This window comes from Callithrix jacchus, chromosome 20 (genome assembly GCF_049354715.1).
Source record: "Callithrix jacchus isolate 240 chromosome 20, calJac240_pri, whole genome shotgun sequence".
Lineage (NCBI taxonomy): Eukaryota > Metazoa > Chordata > Mammalia > Primates > Cebidae > Callithrix > Callithrix jacchus.
The window spans coordinates 29,132,751-29,151,319 of record NC_133521.1 but is presented as its reverse complement, the minus strand read 5'-3'; the positions used below and the strand labels follow the sequence as shown (position 1 = coordinate 29,151,319).

General features: G+C 37.8%; 1 long non-coding RNA gene across 1 annotated transcript in view; it reads left to right on the top strand.

The window, feature by feature from the left end:
* The window catches only part of LOC128930314 (uncharacterized), a 151,274-nt gene that overhangs the window by 94,085 nt on the left and 38,620 nt on the right, over positions 1 to 18,569 (top strand). Inside the window, exon 2 of the long non-coding RNA XR_008478231.2 lies at positions 4,061 to 4,122. This is a non-coding gene — a long non-coding RNA (uncharacterized LOC128930314). The remainder of the gene's footprint in view (positions 1 to 4,060; positions 4,123 to 18,569) is intronic.

Here is an 18,569-nt window from a genome sequence, read left to right as displayed (position 1 = left end):
TAAAAATGCCAGGAATCAGTGGTATATTAAAATCCTAGTATTAATTCAGGCTCCTGTCAAGCTCCTGATAAAGTCTGTACATACTGTGTAGCTATACCAAAGATTGCATAGCATAGGTGAAAATGTATGAGTATATAGCCCTTGATCTCCCAAGCTGCATTTGGCCCATCTCCAGTCATTCTGTTCTGTCTAATTAATGATATTCCTGGCATATGGGGATTATACAGCACAGAATGTGTCTGTGAAAACCCACTTTGTTCTCCACCTGCTTTTAAGGCAAATTCTGCTTTTCATTTCTTTGTTGTGTCATTTTTTAAATGTCATTGTTCTATCTCCCTCTCCCTTCCTTCCTTCCCTCTCTCCTCCTTCTCTTCTTCTTTCCTTTCTTTTCTCTCCCTCTTTCCCTCTCTTCCCTTCTCCCACCCCTTCCACCCTTCCTAGTAAAGAGAAGAGGGATGCACCTTGGGGATCGGTCTTAGAGGAGGAAACTAGCATCATCACCTAAACTGATTCTGGAAGTTTTATTGAAACTCAAGAATGATTTGCTTCAGTAATGCTAACTTCATCACAATCCCCTGAGAAGACCATCACCATTTTTCTACTGCATTGTAGCTTCTACTGTTTTCCTTGTCTAGTATGCTTTTTCTTCTTTTCTTTAAGACTAATCTCAAATCTTTCTTACTCTGCTAAATCCTACTGACACTGGACTTGATTAATCCCATGCCACTCAGCACTTATGCTGTTGTATACTTTTTGCTGCTTAATTCATATTACTGAACCTTTACATAAGTTAAAGGCTTATTTCTCCAATTAGATTTCAGATTTACTCAGAGCAGGGATTTTGTCTTATACATTTATAGTATCTCACTGTTTTTATCTTTCCCTACCCCAACTGTAATCATACTTTTCTAAACACCTGAACATTTCTTCTTCCTTGGGGATAAGGATATGTTAGCAAAGCTCTATAACCTTTTTTGTTTATTCCTCTGACACTCTAATTCTCAGATGAGAGTTGTATAACTTGAGGAAAACCAAAGATAATGGTATATTTTATAACATTATTGATACTACACAGGGCAAACCTTAGCTGTTACTACAAGAAGTCTATCTAAAATAATAGATTCAGGCTAATTTGAGTGTCTCAGTCTATACCCTATTTCATCCCAATTTCTTCTTTTTTTATTATACTTTAAATTCTGGGGTGCATGTGCAGAATGTGCAGGTTCGTTACGTAGGTATGCATGTTCCATGGTGGTTTGCTACACCCATCAACCTGTTGTCTACATTAGGTATTTCTCCTAATATTCTCCCTTGCCTTGCCCCTCACCCCCAGACAGACCCTGGTGTGTGATATTCCCCTCCCTCTGTTCATGTGTTCTCATTGTTCAGCTCCTACTTATGAGTGAGAACATGTGGTGTTTGGTGTTCTGTTCCTGTGGTAGTTTGCTGAAAATGATGGTTTCAACTTTTATTTTAGATTCAGGGGGTACATGTGCAGGTTTATTGCATGGGTATATTGTGTGATGCTGAGGTTTGGGTACAATTGATCTTGTCACCCAGGTAGTGAGTATACTACCCAACAGGTAGTATTTCAGCATTCCCCCCCAACTTTTGGAGTCTCTAGTGTCTGTTGTTGCCATCTTTATGTCCGTATGTACCCAGTGTTTAGCTCCCAATTATAAGTGCGAATGTGCGGTATTTGGATTTTGTTCCTGCATTAATTTGCTTAAGATAATGGCCTTCAGCTGCATCCGTGTTACTGCATAAGACATGCTTTTGTTCTTTTATATGGCCGCATAGTATTTCATGGTATATATGTACCACATTTTCTTTATCCATTCCACTGTTGAGCACCTAGCTTGATTCTTTGTCTTTGCTATTGTGAATAGTGCTGAGGTGAACATACAAGTACATGTATCTTTTTTGTTGAATGATTTATTTTTTATTGGGTATATCCTCAGTAATGGGATTGCTAGGTCAAATAGTAGGTCTGTTTTAAGTTCTTTGAGAAATCTTCAAACTGCTTTCCACAGTGGCTGAACTAATTTACATTCCCATCAACAATGTATCAGCATTCTCCCTTCTCTGCAACCTCACCAGCATCTGTTGTTTTTTACTTTTTAGTAATAGCCATTCTGACTGGCATGAGATGCTCTCTCATTGTGGTTTTGATTTGCATTTCTCTGATTAGTGGTGTTGAACATGTTTTCATGTTTGTTTGACCTCAGATTTCTGAGTAAGTTTAGAATGTCTGAGCATGAAAATCAAATCTTGGAGTAGTTGAGCCAACCCCCAAATAATATAAAAATACTTAAAGAAAAATTAGGCTTTTTTCTTTCTCCTCTTAAATACATTCAGTTTTTTTAGCTTCTCATTTATATCACCACCGGAAGACAAAGAATAAATGCTGATTGTTCAGGTTTAAAAAAAATTTTTTGTTGATAACTCTAGCAATTTGGTTGGAGAAATCAGGGAAAATTCAGGACTAAAGAAATTTAGAGACTGTGATTTTCATTTATCCACTCCTTCATTAATTATTTCAAACTATAAAAACAGATTAATTCATAAAAGGATGATTACTGTGTAACATCAGAAGAAAATAATAATTGCTAAAAAAAATGAGATTTAAAAACAAAGGGGATGATAGTGAGGTCTGTTATTTAAACCAAAAAAAAAAAAATCACTGAAATCTGAAATAAACAAGCCATTCAACAGAAGAAGATATCTATACTTGGTAACTGCATCCTGCTATGTGTAAGTTTGAAAAGGAAGAAGGGAAGACAGTGCTGGGAGAGGAGCCATGTATACCTGGATGTGCTCTATTAGAAGAGGTGCTTGATTGCTCAGTAATTGCAGAACTAGGCTCTTGGGGAGGCCTTTGTCATCCCTCCTTGGCTGACACCAGACGATAGTGTGGCTCTGTGATAAGAGAGGACCAGTGTCTCCATGGCAACTAACTGAGCTCTATGTATTTTACCTCATTACAAATGAGGATAGTAAAAATATATATATATATATGTATATACACACACGCGCGCGCACACACACACACACACACACACTTCAAGAGTGAATATATATGTGTTTATGTATGTATATATCCTGTCTTCTATCTAGAAAGTGAGTAGAATAAAATTTTTGAAAATGTGATTGCATTGAAAGGATAAAGTTGATAGGCCTTTTTTCCCCATTGGTGCAGGTAAATATTTCATTTTTCAGTTCCTCTTATGGTTTTGTTCTGAACCCACCCAGCTGTAGCTTGAAAGATTAATGATGGACAGCAAAAGAATGTGAGAAGAGGTGGTGAATGAATAGAAACCAGCACCAGAGAAGAAAGAGTACTGCCTGGCCTTTGGGACAAATAAATAAGGATTTACTAAGTCTGTTAGTTTCATCCCCATAACAGGAAAACCTGGAACCCATTAGAATGGAAATGTGGAGACTTTTGTAATGTAATGATTCCTAGAGTTCCAAACCTTCACAGACTAGGGACAAGGAAAAAAGAAAGAGGAACTAAAAATCAGCAGTTTCCTTTCTAATTTTCTCTTCTGTAGGTATTGATTTTACTTTAACACAGCTAACTTTATTGTGCCTCTCCTCACATAAGACCATTACACGTATGTGTTGATCTTTATAAGGTTAAACACATTTCCTGAAATCTTAGCCTGCCTGTCATGCATTTTAAAGAAAAAGACCAAATTAAAGAAGTCATCAGTGGGTAAACTATTAAGTAGAAATTAAAACTTTTTATTCAAGACACAGGATGCAAATATTTGGTCAGAGACCAAAGACCCCAGGAGACGTTTGCAACCATTATATTAGCTTTAATGTATTAGTCCATCTGCTCATAGATAAATGACTTTAAGCTCTCAAACAAGGACCCTTAGTAGCCTGGCAGGGACTTGTGTTGATACTGAAGACTGAGTCCTTCCCTCACTGTCTGTTTCTCAATTACTAATTTCTGAACAAGTATTTGGGTCATTGCTAAAAAGGGCATACATGTAGTTTTAAAAACAAAAATAGTTTTTTGATATGAGTAACATAATTTTCTACCTTTTAGGACCTACTTACTGATGTCTTGCTCTTCTGTGTGGCTTGTGAAAACTGTTAGAGTCTTCCAAGGTAAGTACATTGCACAGGGGTGAAAAAAAGTAGGCAGTGTGGGGGAGGAGAACATAGGTATATACCCAGGAGGAATGAAAACATACATTCACACATAACTTGTGCACAAAAGTTCATAGCAACATTATTCTTAATAGCTAAAAAGTAGAAACCATCCAAATGTTCATCAGTTGATGACTAGCTAAATATAATGCGGTATGTCCTTATAATGGAACATTATTTGGCACTAAAAAGGAATTAAATACTGATACATAATACCACAGGGATGAACATTGAAAACATTATGTAAGTGGAAGAAGCCAGTCAGGAAAGACCACTTATTACATGATCCACATATAAGGGGGAGGAGGGAGTGACTGTTAAAAGATGCAGGGTTTCTTTTCACGATGATGAAAATGTTCTCAGTTAATTGTGGTGATGGTTGCAAAACTCTGAATATACTAGAAAACATTGAAGTTTGTTGTGAAAGGCTAAAAATGAATTCTGATAAGGATTAAGTTAACAATGGGAACAACATAAGGATAGTTACACTTCTAAGAAATATCCTTCTCTCTTCTAAGATTTAAAAAACACATCTAACATCTATTATTTGGTAAGATTGAGTAGGGTTAGTGCCAGTAATGGTCTACCTTGTACGTTTCTTCTCCAAAATGGCCAAAGGTAGAGGCAAAGTGGGTTCTGGGTACCCTGATTATTGTCATTCTGCATTAGGTCCTGACATCCACTGCCTTCACTCAAACCCTCTGGCCAGTTCCATCCTACAGATTCTGAGTTCCTGACTCAGAATCTTACTATTGTGAACCTTTACACCCAGGTTTGGAGACAAAAAGGAGCACCCTCAAGTGAGGCAGAGCAGTCTCAGAAACATAGTAAAATATAAGAAACTTAAGCCTTGGGACAGTTGTTGTTTTTTTTAAATGAGAAGAGGAACAAAGGACATTGAGTCACAGTTTCTAAAATAAACATAAACAATAGGGCATATATAATAGCACAATATGAACCAAACTGATCAAAAGCAGTGTCACAATATACATGGTATACATTTATGGCTTATCTGAATTCAACATTAACTTTAGTTTAAGGATGCTTAGCCTTCGTTGTTCATATGGAAGAAGTCTTCACAGTTCCAAAGTCTAAAATGAAAATGGTGCTGCAGAAGCCTACACATTCCCACATGTGTAGAATTGTCATAAAATTTCTTAAGGAGGAAAAAGTCATTACTAACCTGTTCTCTCATTTGGCCAGATTGCTTTAATTCATATTCTTTTTGGCTGCTTTAATCAATCAAGAAAATGCTCTCCTGGAGATTCAGAGCTCAGAAGTATATTCTTCCTTGCTCCTGTCTGTGCCCAAGCCTCTTGATCTCTGGGGAAAGGTTGACATCTGAGGAGATTTCTTTGTTTCACTTTGTTCAGCAAACTGTTTGAAGCAGTCAGCCTTTTGACTGAAATTTCAGTCTTCTTTCTGTCCTTTAGGTACTGTCTAAAATTTTTCAGTGTTTTAAAAGAGATTTCTAATTAGTTGAGAGACCTCCAGGGTGAATATTACTATTATTAAATAACTGAATACAAATTAAACTTTTATGGTTTCTAAGCTACTGCTTATTTACTTATTTATTTATTTTTTATTTTTTTTTGAGCCGGATCTTACAGTGTTGCCCAGCAGGCTGATCTTGAACTCCTGTGTTCAAGCAGTCCTACATCAGCCTCCCAAATAGCTTGAGTCTATAAGCATGTGCCACTACACCCTAAGCTGCTGCTTTTTAATGGAACGTTTAATGCATAACTTTTAGGCTCCAATACAATATCAGCAAGACTTGTTAACTTAGCAGATCAATGTGGCAATATTTATTCCACGAATGTTTTGGTGTCCAAGTTTGGTGCATCTATAGGATTGGACACCCATGGACTGGCTGTGAAAACAGCAGTTTAGCATTGCCCAAAAGACGAATATTTGGAAAAGCTTTAAAAAGTTTTGACCACAAAGATTATAAATTTTAGTCTTGTGATGCAGATTTCCTGGATCCTGATGAGAATAGGAGTGAAAAGCATTTTCTAGAAGAAAAACCTGTGGTGATTTCTAGGTAAAGGACTTCAGATGAGATCCTGAAGTAATGAAATATGAGCAGGTTAAGTAGACACTAACATGAGGTTAGGCAAAGCTCTAAGGTAATAGACAGATGACATCAGAAACAAAATAAATGCTAGGCAATGCCACGGCCTTTAATTTTTACTACAGTTAGGAGTTGAGGATATTCTGAACCCTGACAAGAAAAACAGTAGCAAGGCAAATCAGTTTAAACAATAATTCTGATGTATATTGCGGAGGATTTTATTCAACTTAAAATCAGAAAAATAACCACTAATAGTTTATGTGATACTTCTTCTCATTCTTATCTGTTAATTCTAGATTTCTATTAAGGTTCAATAAACTGCAATAATCAACCAAGGGCTGGGCTATGGGTGTTTTAAACAATGCAAATAACAGTGAACCAGAAAGAGACATAAAGTTCATTTAAGGCATTGGTGTGTTTGTAGGGGACATGGGTTAGTAAAGAACAAAGGCTCAGACATCATATAGACATTTCTTTTACCTTTTATGTGACTTTAAGTGGGCCTGTGACTTAATCTATATAACGTTTGTTAGGCCTACAGTTGTCTTCAGTAGATACTGCCAGATTTCTAAGTGGTTTTACCATTTGATGCTCCCACCAGCAATTTTTTAGAGTTTTAGTGTCTCCATATCCTCACCAACATTCAGATGAGTGGATGGTGGTTTCTCACTGTGATTTTAGTTTGTATTTCTCTGACGACAAACAATATGTAGCACCTTTTCTTATGTTTATTGGATTCTTAGAGATTATATATTGTGAAGTGCCTGTTTGAATTTCTTGCCTATTTTTTAGAATGAAGTTTTTGAGGGTTGGTCGTTTTTTTTGTTTTGTTTTGTTTTTGTTTTTGTTTTTGTTTCTCTTATATTGATCAGTATTTAAAAGAAAATATATTCTAGAATATGAATTCTTTACTGGGTATATCTTGCAAATATCTTTTTCCGGTCTGTGGCTTGCTGTTTTACTCTCTTAATGGTGTCTTTTGATGAACATAAGTTCTTAATTTGAATATAGCCACACTTACCAGTTTTTCCCTGAGTGTTTAGCACTTGTATGTCCTATTTTAAAAACTTTTGTCCACCCTAAAATCTTTTGTAATATTTCAGTGGCTTTTCAAATTTAAATCTTTAATCCATTGAGAATTTGTTTTAGTAAGAGATAGGAGGTAGGGGTCCAATTTTATTTTTTTCCAAATGCTTTTACACTTCTCTGAAAATATTTCTCAATTAATATTTTAAATGCCACCTTTAGGGTATTTCCAATCACTATAATCATAAGTTTATGCTATAAAACACTCCAATACTTAGCAATGTTAAGTGAAATATTAAAACACCAAAAGACAAGGTCTCAGAAACAGATAAATCTCTCTGTGAACCAAATGTAGAACAGAAAAGCAAAAGTGAGTGGAGCTGAAGTCAATGGGCTTCTGTCTTGTGGGTTTCTTGTTTTGTTGTTTTAAGGGGCAGTATTTGCTGGGGGTTCAGCTTCTGTGAGATAAGGAGTACTTAACGTATATGAACAAGGGGCATGAATTCTGTTTTCCATATGAAACCAGGGCTGGGGTAAAGGATCTTCTCATGAAAAAAGGCAAAAAGGTAGGGGCAAACAAAGTTTCTGGTCCCTACATTGGGCTGTGAGCTTCAGAAAACTTCAGGGCACATTTGAAGTAAGGTACATCCTTGTGATCAGAACAAAAGTGGATGCCTTTGAGCTTTGTGACAGCATTAGGTTTATCTCCATTGTCACCCTGGAACAAGAATCCTAATATGCCATTATCAGACCTCATTCTGGATTGGGTGATCATGCCTTGGGTAGAAGTAAACACAGGACTACATGACCACGGCCTGGGTTAAATACTGGAGGAGGAAAAACAGTGAAGCTTACAACAGGCCAAAATTCCATGCCTATGGATCAGGTATTCCTTAAGCCCCCGGTTAGTTTAGTGGTGCTGGCTGAGGCCCTCAGGAAAGGAAAAGCAAACCTACATCTGGAATGGATACCAATTTCTGTGAGGAAAAAAGCAAAACAAATCACTGCGGACTCTTCAAGGATAAAAGGAGCCCAACATAATCAACTTTCCATCTAATGGCTGGTTGTCAAATTGGAGGCTCAGCACTGATACTATGTTGCTGGCAGGTGGGACACTCAGAGACAGAGACAGCTGTAGCTGTATCAGCCTTGGCGATTGAGAGTCCATGCCGCTGAGCTCATGTATAGCCTCCATTTCTGCCTCTCTGGTCACTTCATTGTTAGGCCATTGTGCTGGGGTCGCCCATGACAAAAACCGGCCGTTATTAACTCACTAAGTCATTTTGTTTACTTGATTGTTTAATACTCCTTCCATGATAATAATTTCATTTTAATAATGTTTTCCGGGGCCAAGTACTATTGCTCAGGTCTGTAATATCAGTGATTTGAGAGGCCAAGGTAGGAGAATTGTCCAGGTCAGGAGTTGAAGACCAGCCTGGGCAACATGCCAAGACCCTTGTACCTTCCTAAGGACATCAATGGGTGATACAATGATCTTTGTGCTTGATTCATGCCTGTTCTTATAGGCCTATCTACATGCCTCTACCCCAGAACTCCTTGTCTCTGTGTCTTTCAGTCTTCCATGTTTCTGACCATTACCAAGCCATTTGTCACTGCCCATGAATCAATACACATTCTCATTACAAGCCCCCTCCTCCTTTCACACAAGGTGGATGATCATTGCCTGAACTTGGACCATCAGAAAGATTTTCCCTCTTCACTCTCTTTCAAGGCCACCCATCAATGAAGTTGTATGCAGCTGCCATTCATTTTTGGCTTGAGTCTAACCTATTCATTACCTCAAAACCCAGGTTTTCTCTGCCTGCTTCACATGGTTGTACGTATGTTTATTGGATATCAGTGTGTGTACATAGGTTATGATGCATGGGCCATAGTTATGACTTAGGGAAGAATTCTGGGTGAACTGTGGTGGATGATGGGGCGTCCACTCATGCAGCTTACATGTGCCCTGTGGTCCTGCTCGTGATTATCCTGTATGTAGTATTTCTATCTTATAATGGATTATTGGTGAGCCATCTTAACTTTATGACTTACTGAGTTCAGCAGTTCTGGGCATATGGTCATTAAGTGTCACATAGTCAAATATTCCATCTTTGTCAGGTCCCAGTACCATATCAGAAGCTGTTTTTGTTTTGTTTTGTTTTTGTTTTTGAGACAGAGTTTCACTCTTGTTGCCCAAGCTGGAATACAATGGCACAGTCTTGGCTCACTGCAACCTGCACCCCGGGGTTCAAGCGATTCTCCTGCCTCAGCCTTCCAAGTAGCTGGGATTACAGGCATACACAACCATGCCCGCTAATTTTGTATTTTTAGTAGAGACGGGGTTTCACCATTTTTACCATTCTGGTCTCGAACTCCTGACCTCAGGTGATCCACTCATATCAACTTCCCAAGGTGCTAGGATTACAAGCGTGAGCCACCTCGCCTGGTCCAGAAGCTGTTTTTTGAAAGTCATATAATGCCTCTTAACATTGCCTGATATGTAGGCCAGATCAGTATACCTAGTTGTAGAATGTGTGGCCTCCAGAACCTAAAGAGGCTTAATAGGAATGTATCTCCTACAAATAATGAAAGTATTGCCTCTCCCTTTCCAATTTAAGACCCCATTTTTCTTTCTCTTCCCTAATCACATTTGCTATTCCTTCTATGACAGTGCTAAACAATAGTAGTGAAAGTGAACTACTGAAAATTTCTTGGCCTGGTGCATTCTGATGTGTAGCTTTCTGACAATCAAAATTTTTTGTCTGTCATAAGATTTGCTCTCTCCTCTGGAGGTAGATTTTTATGATTTATATTTTCCTAAAAATACATCTATTTTAATAATGTTTTCAGAGGCCAGGAGCTATGACTTATTCCTTAAATCTCAGTGCTTTGAAAGGCCAAGATGGGATAATCTCTTGAGGCCAAGAGCTGAAGACCAACCTGGGCAATATAGCAAGACTCTGTCTCTACAAAAAATTTTAAAAATTAGCTGGGCGTGATATTTCATACCTGTATTCTCAGCTACTGGAGAGGCTGAGGTAACAGGATAACTTGAGCCCAGGAATTTGAGGCTGCAGTGAGCTATGATTGTGCCACTGCACCCTGGTCTACATGACTGAGAGAAACTGTGTCTCAAAATAAATAAACAGATAAAGAAATAAAGAAATAGTGTTGAGAAAAGCAATCTGTTACAATTTGTTTTATATTTTCTCTGAATCTGTTCTTTCCACATTCTAATTGTTAAAATTTATGTTTACTTTTTCTTGTTTAGACTATTTATTAGCTAAATGGTTTCTTGGTGCCCTCTAATTTCTTGAATTGGAAACTTAAACTTTTATTCCTATGTGAATAACATAAATGAACATAAATATTTAATTAATGTTACATATTTTCCCCTGAGCACTGTGGTTATCTGTAAGGTCTAATAAATACTTTTCTGCTATCATTTTTTTTAAAGAAATTGTATAATTTTGGTCTTGATTTCCTTTTTTAAGGTCTTGATTTCCTTTTTGGTCTTGATTTCTTAACAAGAGTTGTTAAAGTTGTAAAAATATTTTTAGGGTGTTTTTCCCCATTTGATCAGATAACTTTATTTGTGTTAGTTTTATAATACTTTGTGGAATGTATTGATTTTTTGAGGACTAATATAGAGTTAACTTTTGTAAATATCCCAAGGTTTTTAAAATATATGTATGTATAATATAAATATATATATGTTATATACATATTGAAAATAAATATTACAAATTGTTTAAAAATTTTTAAGTTTCCTAAAACTTAAAAAAAAATACTTAAAAATTTAAAAGCATTTTCATTGTGAACACCAATGGATTGTTAAACCTTCATTATGGTTGTAGTCTATTTTTGTGTAAGAAATTATCCCCAAGCTTAGTAACATCAAACAACAAACATTTATTATTTCGGTTTCTTTGGGTCAGGAATCCAGGCTCAGCTCTGCAATTAAGTATCAGCCAGGATTGCAGTCATCTTATGGCTCAACTACGGAAGGATTTGCTTTCAAACTTACTCTCCTGGCTGTTGGCAGGCCTCAAATCCTTACTCACTGTTCAACAGAGACATAGGTTCCTTTCCAGAGACATGTAGGCCTCTCTACAGGGCAGCCTACAGTGTGAGGAATACAGTTGGTATTCCTTAGATTGAATGAGGGAAAAAGCAAGAGAGAATGTGAGCAAGATGGAAACCAGAGTCCTTTGTAACTTAACCTGGGAATTGATATCTCATCCTTTTTGCCATATTATTTTGGTTAGAAGAGGCAGTAGGCACAGCACATAATCAAGGGGGAAAGATTGCCTAGGGCAGAAATACGAGAAACCATGGAATACTGGGGACCATTTTAGAGGCTGTCTATGCTAGTCTTCCTTCTGCCCCCAATGATCCTATCCCTCATATATGCAATACTCTCATCCCCCTTCCCAGTCCCCTAAAGTCTAATTCAATTATGTTATCAGCTTACAGTTCAGAATCTCATCACCTAAATCATATACAGGTGTAGATGAGGCACCTCAGGTGTAGTTTCTCTCAATCTGTAAAAGTTCTCCCCAACCAAGCCCAACATACAGTAGTGACATAGACAGAGGATAGCCATTTTAGACATTTTTGTTTTATAAGAGGGGAAGTGGGGGGCACAAAGGTCCAGTGCACTTCTGAAATCCAGTTGTTCCAGTGTTTGTTTTGTTTTGAGATGGAGTCTTACTTTGTCACCCAGGCTGGAGTACAATGGCACAATCTCAACTCACTGCAACCTCCACCTCCCAGGTTCAAGCAATTCTCCTGCCTCAGCCTCCTGTGTAACTGGAATTACAGGCAACTGCCAACACACCTGGCTGATTTTTGTATTTTTAGTAGAGATAGGTTTCACCATGTTGGTCAGGCTGGCCTTGAACTCATGACCTCATGATTCACATACCTTGGCCTCCTAAAGTGTTGGGATTACAGGCATGAGCCTCCATGCTCGGCTGTTTGTTTTTTGAGACAAATTCTTACTCTGTTGCCCAGGTGGAAGTGCAGTGGTATGATCATGGCTCACTGTAGTCTTGACCTCCTGGGCTCAGGTGATCATCCTACTTTTAGCCTCTCGAGTAGCTTGAATTACAGACGCATGCCACCATGCCTGGCTAATGTTTATATTTTTTGTAAAGACAGGGTTTTGCTATGTTGCCCAGGCTGGTCTTGAACTTCTGAGCTCAAGCAGTCCACCTGCCTCAGCCTCCCAAAGTGCAGAGATTACAGGCATGAACCACCACTCCTGGACTTTCAATGTTAGTAGTTTTTTGATTAGGTCTGAAGACCTAGGAATGATTCTCTATGGCCTTCATCTCTATTCTTTGGGCTCATGTTTCACTCTGAGTCATTTTTCCTTTTGCAAGAAAGGTAGCACAATGCTACAGTTAAGAAATCGCCTCAGCCTGCTTTCCTTGCCGGTAGAATTTGGGCAATCTAATAACCTTTTTTCATTTTGTACTGTACTTTTCATTCTGTCCTTTTCAGTTGAAGCTGGCAGAGTTCTTCCTGATAAAATTCTTGCAGAAACCTCATGGGCTTCTTGTGAATCTTATTAGAGTTTACTCCATTACACAAAAGTCAAACCAGAAATCTTTTCTTGATAAGTCTTTCTTTACCTTACGTTCCTGCTTATCAGTTTGAGAGTCAATGCACTTAAGTTTTCTGAAGGCGTTACTGTTTGATTGAGAGGATCTATGAAGCATATCCTTACTCTTTTTCAAAGGTCCTTTGTATGACTGAATAGTACTCTGATGATACCACTTTTTATCTTTCTTAATATAACAGAACTTTTTACAGACACATTCTTAGTGTCACCTTTAGACCGGGGTTCTCCTGGCAGTGCCCACAGTATGAACTTCTAGGGAACGATTTCTTTTTTTTTTTTCTTTTTTTGAGACGTAGTCTTGCTGTCTCCCAGGCTGGAGTGCATTGATGCAATGGCAGCTCAATGTAGCCTCTGTTTCCCACGTTCAAGCACTTCTCCTGCCTCAGCCTCCCAAGGAGCTGGGATTACAGTCATGTGCCACCATGCCCGGCTAATTTTTCTATTTTTAGTAGAGACGGGGTTTCACCATGTTGGACAGGCTAATACTGAACGCCGGACCTCAGGTGATCCATCTGCTTTGGCCTTCCAAAGTGCTGGGATTACAGGCATGAGCCACCACACCTGGCCAGGAGCTAGTTCTTAATGTTAGCCTCTTCTAAATCTGAAGGGTTTGAGAATTTTCAAAAACATCAAGTCCTGATTTCTTAAAAATTTTATAAAATTGTGATAAGATACACATAGTATTTACCATCTTAACCTTTGTTAAGTGTACATTTACTGGTATTAAGTACATTCATATTGTTATGCACACATCATCACCATCCATTTTCACAATACTTGTCATCCTAAAAACTGAAACTATAGACCCATTAAAAAAAAACTTTGCATTCCTTCCTCCAGCTCTTGACTACCACCATTCTACTTTTTGTCTCTATGCATTTGACTACTCTAGATACCTGATAACAGTCAAATCGTACAGTATTTGTCTTTCAGTGACTGGTTTACTTGATTTAGCATAATATCCTCAAAGTTCATTCAAGTAGCAACATGTCAGAATTTCCTTCTTTTTTAAGGCTGAATAATATTCCATTGTGTATGTATGTGTATGTATATATGTGTACATATATGTTTGTGTATGTATATCACAAACAACCCCTACATTATTCATTTATCCATGGATACTGGAGTTGCTTCTATCATTTGGCTATTGTGAATAATCCTGCTATAAACATGGGTGTGCAAATATCTCTTAAAGACTCTGCTTTCAGTTTTGGGGGTATATACCCTCAAGTAGAATCACTGGTTCATATGGTAATTCTGGGTTTAATTTCTAAGGAACCACCATACAGTTTTCCACAGCAGCTGCAACGTGGTACATTTTCACCAACAGTGCACAGCTTCCAGTTTCTCCACATCCTTGCCAACATTTGTCTATTTTCATTTTATTGTTTGTTTTTTATAATAGCCATCCTAATGGGTGTAAAGATGGTATCTCATTTGATTTTGATTTCTTGATGACTAATGGGGCTGAACATCTTTTCACTTGCTTACTGGTTATTTGTATATCTTCTTTGGAGAACTGTTTATCCAAGTCCTTTGCCTATTTTCAAATCAGTTTGTTTATTTTTGGTGTGTTGTTGGGTTTTAGAAGTTCTCTCTATATTCTGTATATGAATCCCTTGCCAGATACGTGATTTGCAAATATTTTCTCCCGTACTGGAGGTAGTTTTTTTACTCTGTTGATAGTGTCCTTTGAGGCACAACATTTTTTAATTTTCATGATGCCCAACTTGTCTGTTCTTTCTTTTTTTCCTCACCCTGTCACCCAGGCTGGAGTGCAGTAGCATGAACTCGGTTCACTGCAATATCCACCTTCTGGGTTCAAGCAATTCTTGAGCCTCAGCCTCCCGATTAGTTGAGATTACAGGTGTGAGCCACCACACTGGCTAATTTTTGTATTTCTATTAGAGGTGGAGTTTCACTGTGTTGGCCAGGCTGGTGTCAATCTCCAGACCTCAAGTGATTTACCCACCTTAGCATCCCAAAGTGCTGGGATTACAGGTGTGAGCCACCATGCCTGACCCTGTTTTTTCTTTTGTTGCCTGTACCTTTGGTATCATATCTAAGAAATACTTTGGAATAGAATAGCCTGCACCACACTGTTTTGATTACTGTAGCTTTTTAGTAAGTTTTGAAATGAAGAATTGTGAGTATTCCAACTTTGCCATTCTTTTTCTAGGCTGTTTTGGCTCAAGATTCCATGTGAATTTGAGGGTGATTTTTCTATTTCTGCAGAAAATGCTACTGGGATTTTTAATAGGGATAAATTGAATCTTTCTATCATTTTGGGTAGTATTGACATTTTTAACAATATTAAGGCCTCCAACTCATAAACATGGAATGTCTTTTCATATATTCCTTTTCTTTTTACTTTTTTCTTCATTGTGAGATGTTTTAATTCCCTTTCCTTGCATGTATCTTCTATAGCTATTTTCTTTCTTGTTATCATGGGTATAACATTTAACATCCTAAAGTTATAACACTTTGCTAGCTTTAATAACTACAGAAATTCTACTTATGTACAGCTTTGTCCCCAACAATAACTACTTTCAGTTATCGATATCACAGCGTTATATCTGTACGTATCATGTGTCCAAAAACATAGATTAATAACTGAGTTCTTTTCGTTACGGTCTTAAATCATGTAGAAAACAAAAAGTGGAGTTACAGATCAAATTACAATGATATTAACTTTTAGTCTAATTACCTTAAAAATTTGTCTTGGCGAGGCGCAGTGGCTCACACCTGTAATCCCAGCACTTTGGGAGGTAGAGGTGGGCGGATTGTGAGGTCAGGTATTCAAGACCAGACTGGCCAGCATGGTGAAACCCCGTCTCTACTAAAAACTACAAAAATTAGGTGGGCATGGTGGCTCATGCCTGTAATCCCAGCTTTTTGAGAGGCTCAGGTAGGAGAATTGCTTGGACCAAGACGCAGGAGGGAGAAGATTGCAGTGAACTGAGTTGTGCCCCTATACTCCAGCCTGGGCTACAAAGTGAGACTCCATTTCAAAAAAAAAAAGTCTCATATCATATAGAAAACAAAAAGTGACATTTCAAACCAAAGTTACAATAATAATAGTTTTTATCATTGCCTATATTTGCCTTAAGTAAGACCTTTATTTCTTCATATGGTTTCGTATTACTTTCTAGTATCTTTTCATTTCAACTTGAAGAAATCCCTTTACCATTTCTTGAACAGCAGGTCTAATGATAATGACCTTCCTCAGCTTTTGTTTATCTGGGAATTTGTTACTTTCTACCTCACATTTGTAGGACAGTTTTGCTGGATGTAGGATGCTAGTTGATAGTTTCTTTTTTTCAGTACTTGAAATGTATCAGTCCAGTGCTTTCTAGCCTCCAACTTTCCTGCTGAGAAATGTACTGGTACCCTTATTGAAGAACTCTTGTATGTGATTAGTTGTATCTGTCTTGATGTTTTGAAGATTCTGTGTCTTTTTACAGTTTGATTATAGTATGTCTTGATGCTGTCCTCTGATTTCATCCTGTTAGCATCAGTTTAGATTCTTGGATGTCTATATTCATGTCTTTCATCAAATTTCAGAAATGTTCTGCTGCTATTTTTTCAAATCTCTTCCCTTTCTTTCTCTCTTCTCTTACTGAGATTTTCATAATGTACATGTTGGTCAGCTTAATGGTGTCCCACAGGTCCCCTAGGCTGTATTCACTTTTTTTTTCTATCTTTTCTTTCTGTTTCTCAGACTTAATAATTTCAATTGTCCTATCTTCAGGTTTTCTGATCCTTTCTCTGCCTTCTCAAATCTGCTTTTGAATCCCTATAATAAAATTTTCAATTCAGATGTTGCACTTTTTAGCCCAGAACCACTTTTGAGGTTTTAAAAAAATGTTTTATATCTCTTTATTGATATTTCACTTTGGTCATACACATTTAAAACATTTTTCTCCATGTTTTCCTTTAGTTTTTCTGAACATCTTTAAGACAGTTGTTTTAAAGTCTTTGATAAGTCCACCATCTGGTCTTCCTTAGGGACATTATCTGTTGATTTATTTTTTTCCCTTTGAATGTGCCATACTTTTTTGTTCCTTTTTATGCCTTGTGATTTTTTTGTTGTTGTTGAAAACTGGAGATTTGAATCTTATAATGTGGAAAGTCTGGAAATCAGATTCCCCTTCTTCCTCAGAGTTTACTTTTCTTTCTTTTTAAAATTGGTATTGGTTGTCTCTGTGACTGGGATCAGTAAATTTAAGCCTTCTTACGTCTTTTCTGAGCTAGCACCTTTCTCTAAATATATATAATTACTTTCTAAATTGTCTTTTATATGTAGTTGGTTTTGAATGTCCTAGTCCTTAAATGTCTGGCTCCCAAAAGGAGAAAAAGAGAAAACTGAAGAAGGGAAATGTGTTGGCTTTTTAAATCTTCTAGAAATGCTTCAGCCACAGGGAAGGGGCTTACAGCAGTGGTGGTGAGGGTGGCAACAATGGCTTCCTTCTGCTGTGTCTCCACCTCTTCTCTCAGAAGTAGCGATCAGTCATCAGAGCACAGATCTTCTATATCTGGAGGACAGAGTCCTTATTACCCATGTCTCTGCAAGTGGTGTGTAAGCTACTGCTGGAACACATGTGTAACTGCCTGCCCTGAGGCTGGTGGGTGGGAAAGCTAGCAAGTTAAGAACTGAAACTGAACAAAATTAATTAACCACCCAAGCCTTTATCTGGAAGTTTCAAGTCTTTGAATAGATTCCAAAGTTCCAGAATTGTTTCATCAGCTAGTTTCTGCAGAACAGTGTTATCTAGGTAGAGAGGCTGATTTCTGCTACTTTCTACTCTACCATCTTCCTGCAATTCTCCTCTCCAGTCATGATTTCTTTTCATTTTACCTGTTCAATTTATCTCACATTTTACAATAAACAGCATAACAGCTTAGGTAGTAACCTCAACACTTTGTTCAGGAATCTCACCTAGATCACCCAGGTCATTTAACGCATATCCTGCTTTTCATGTTACTGAAGACAATAGTGATGTTAAGCTTTCTACCATGATATAAGAAGTATCCCTCTTTCACCACCTTCCGATAACATGTTCCTTACTTTTTTTTTTTTGCCTTTACTGGTGGCATCCTCATTCCAGATTTTTATTAATAGTCTTTCAAGGCAACTTAAGCTTTCTTTAACAGAACCCTCAAAATCCTTCTAGCCTCTGCCCATGTTTGGTCCCAAGGTCAAGGTAGCATCCCACTTCCAGGTACCAAAATTTATATTAATTATCTCTTGCTGTGCAACAGATTGTCCCAAAGCTTAGTGACTTCAAACAAAAAGTGCTTATTATCTCACAGTTTCTGTGGACCAGGGATCGGGCATGGCTGAGCTGGGCTCTCAGGCTCAGTGTTATCATATAAGGCTGTAATCAAAATGTCATTTGGGGCTGCAGTCACCTGAAAGCTCAACTGGAAGAAAATCCACTTCCAAGCTTACTCATGTGGCTGTTGGCATTCCTCAGGTCCTCATTGGCTGGTGGCCAGAGACATCTCTTTTTTCCATGTGGCTCTCTCCACAGAGAACCTCACAGTGGGGCAGTTGGTGTTCCTCAGAGTAAGTAAGAAAGAAAGCAAGAGAGTGAGCAAGACGGAAGCCGTAATCCGTTTGTAACGTAATCAGAAATGACATCTCATTCCTTTTGCTATGTTCTTTTGGTTACA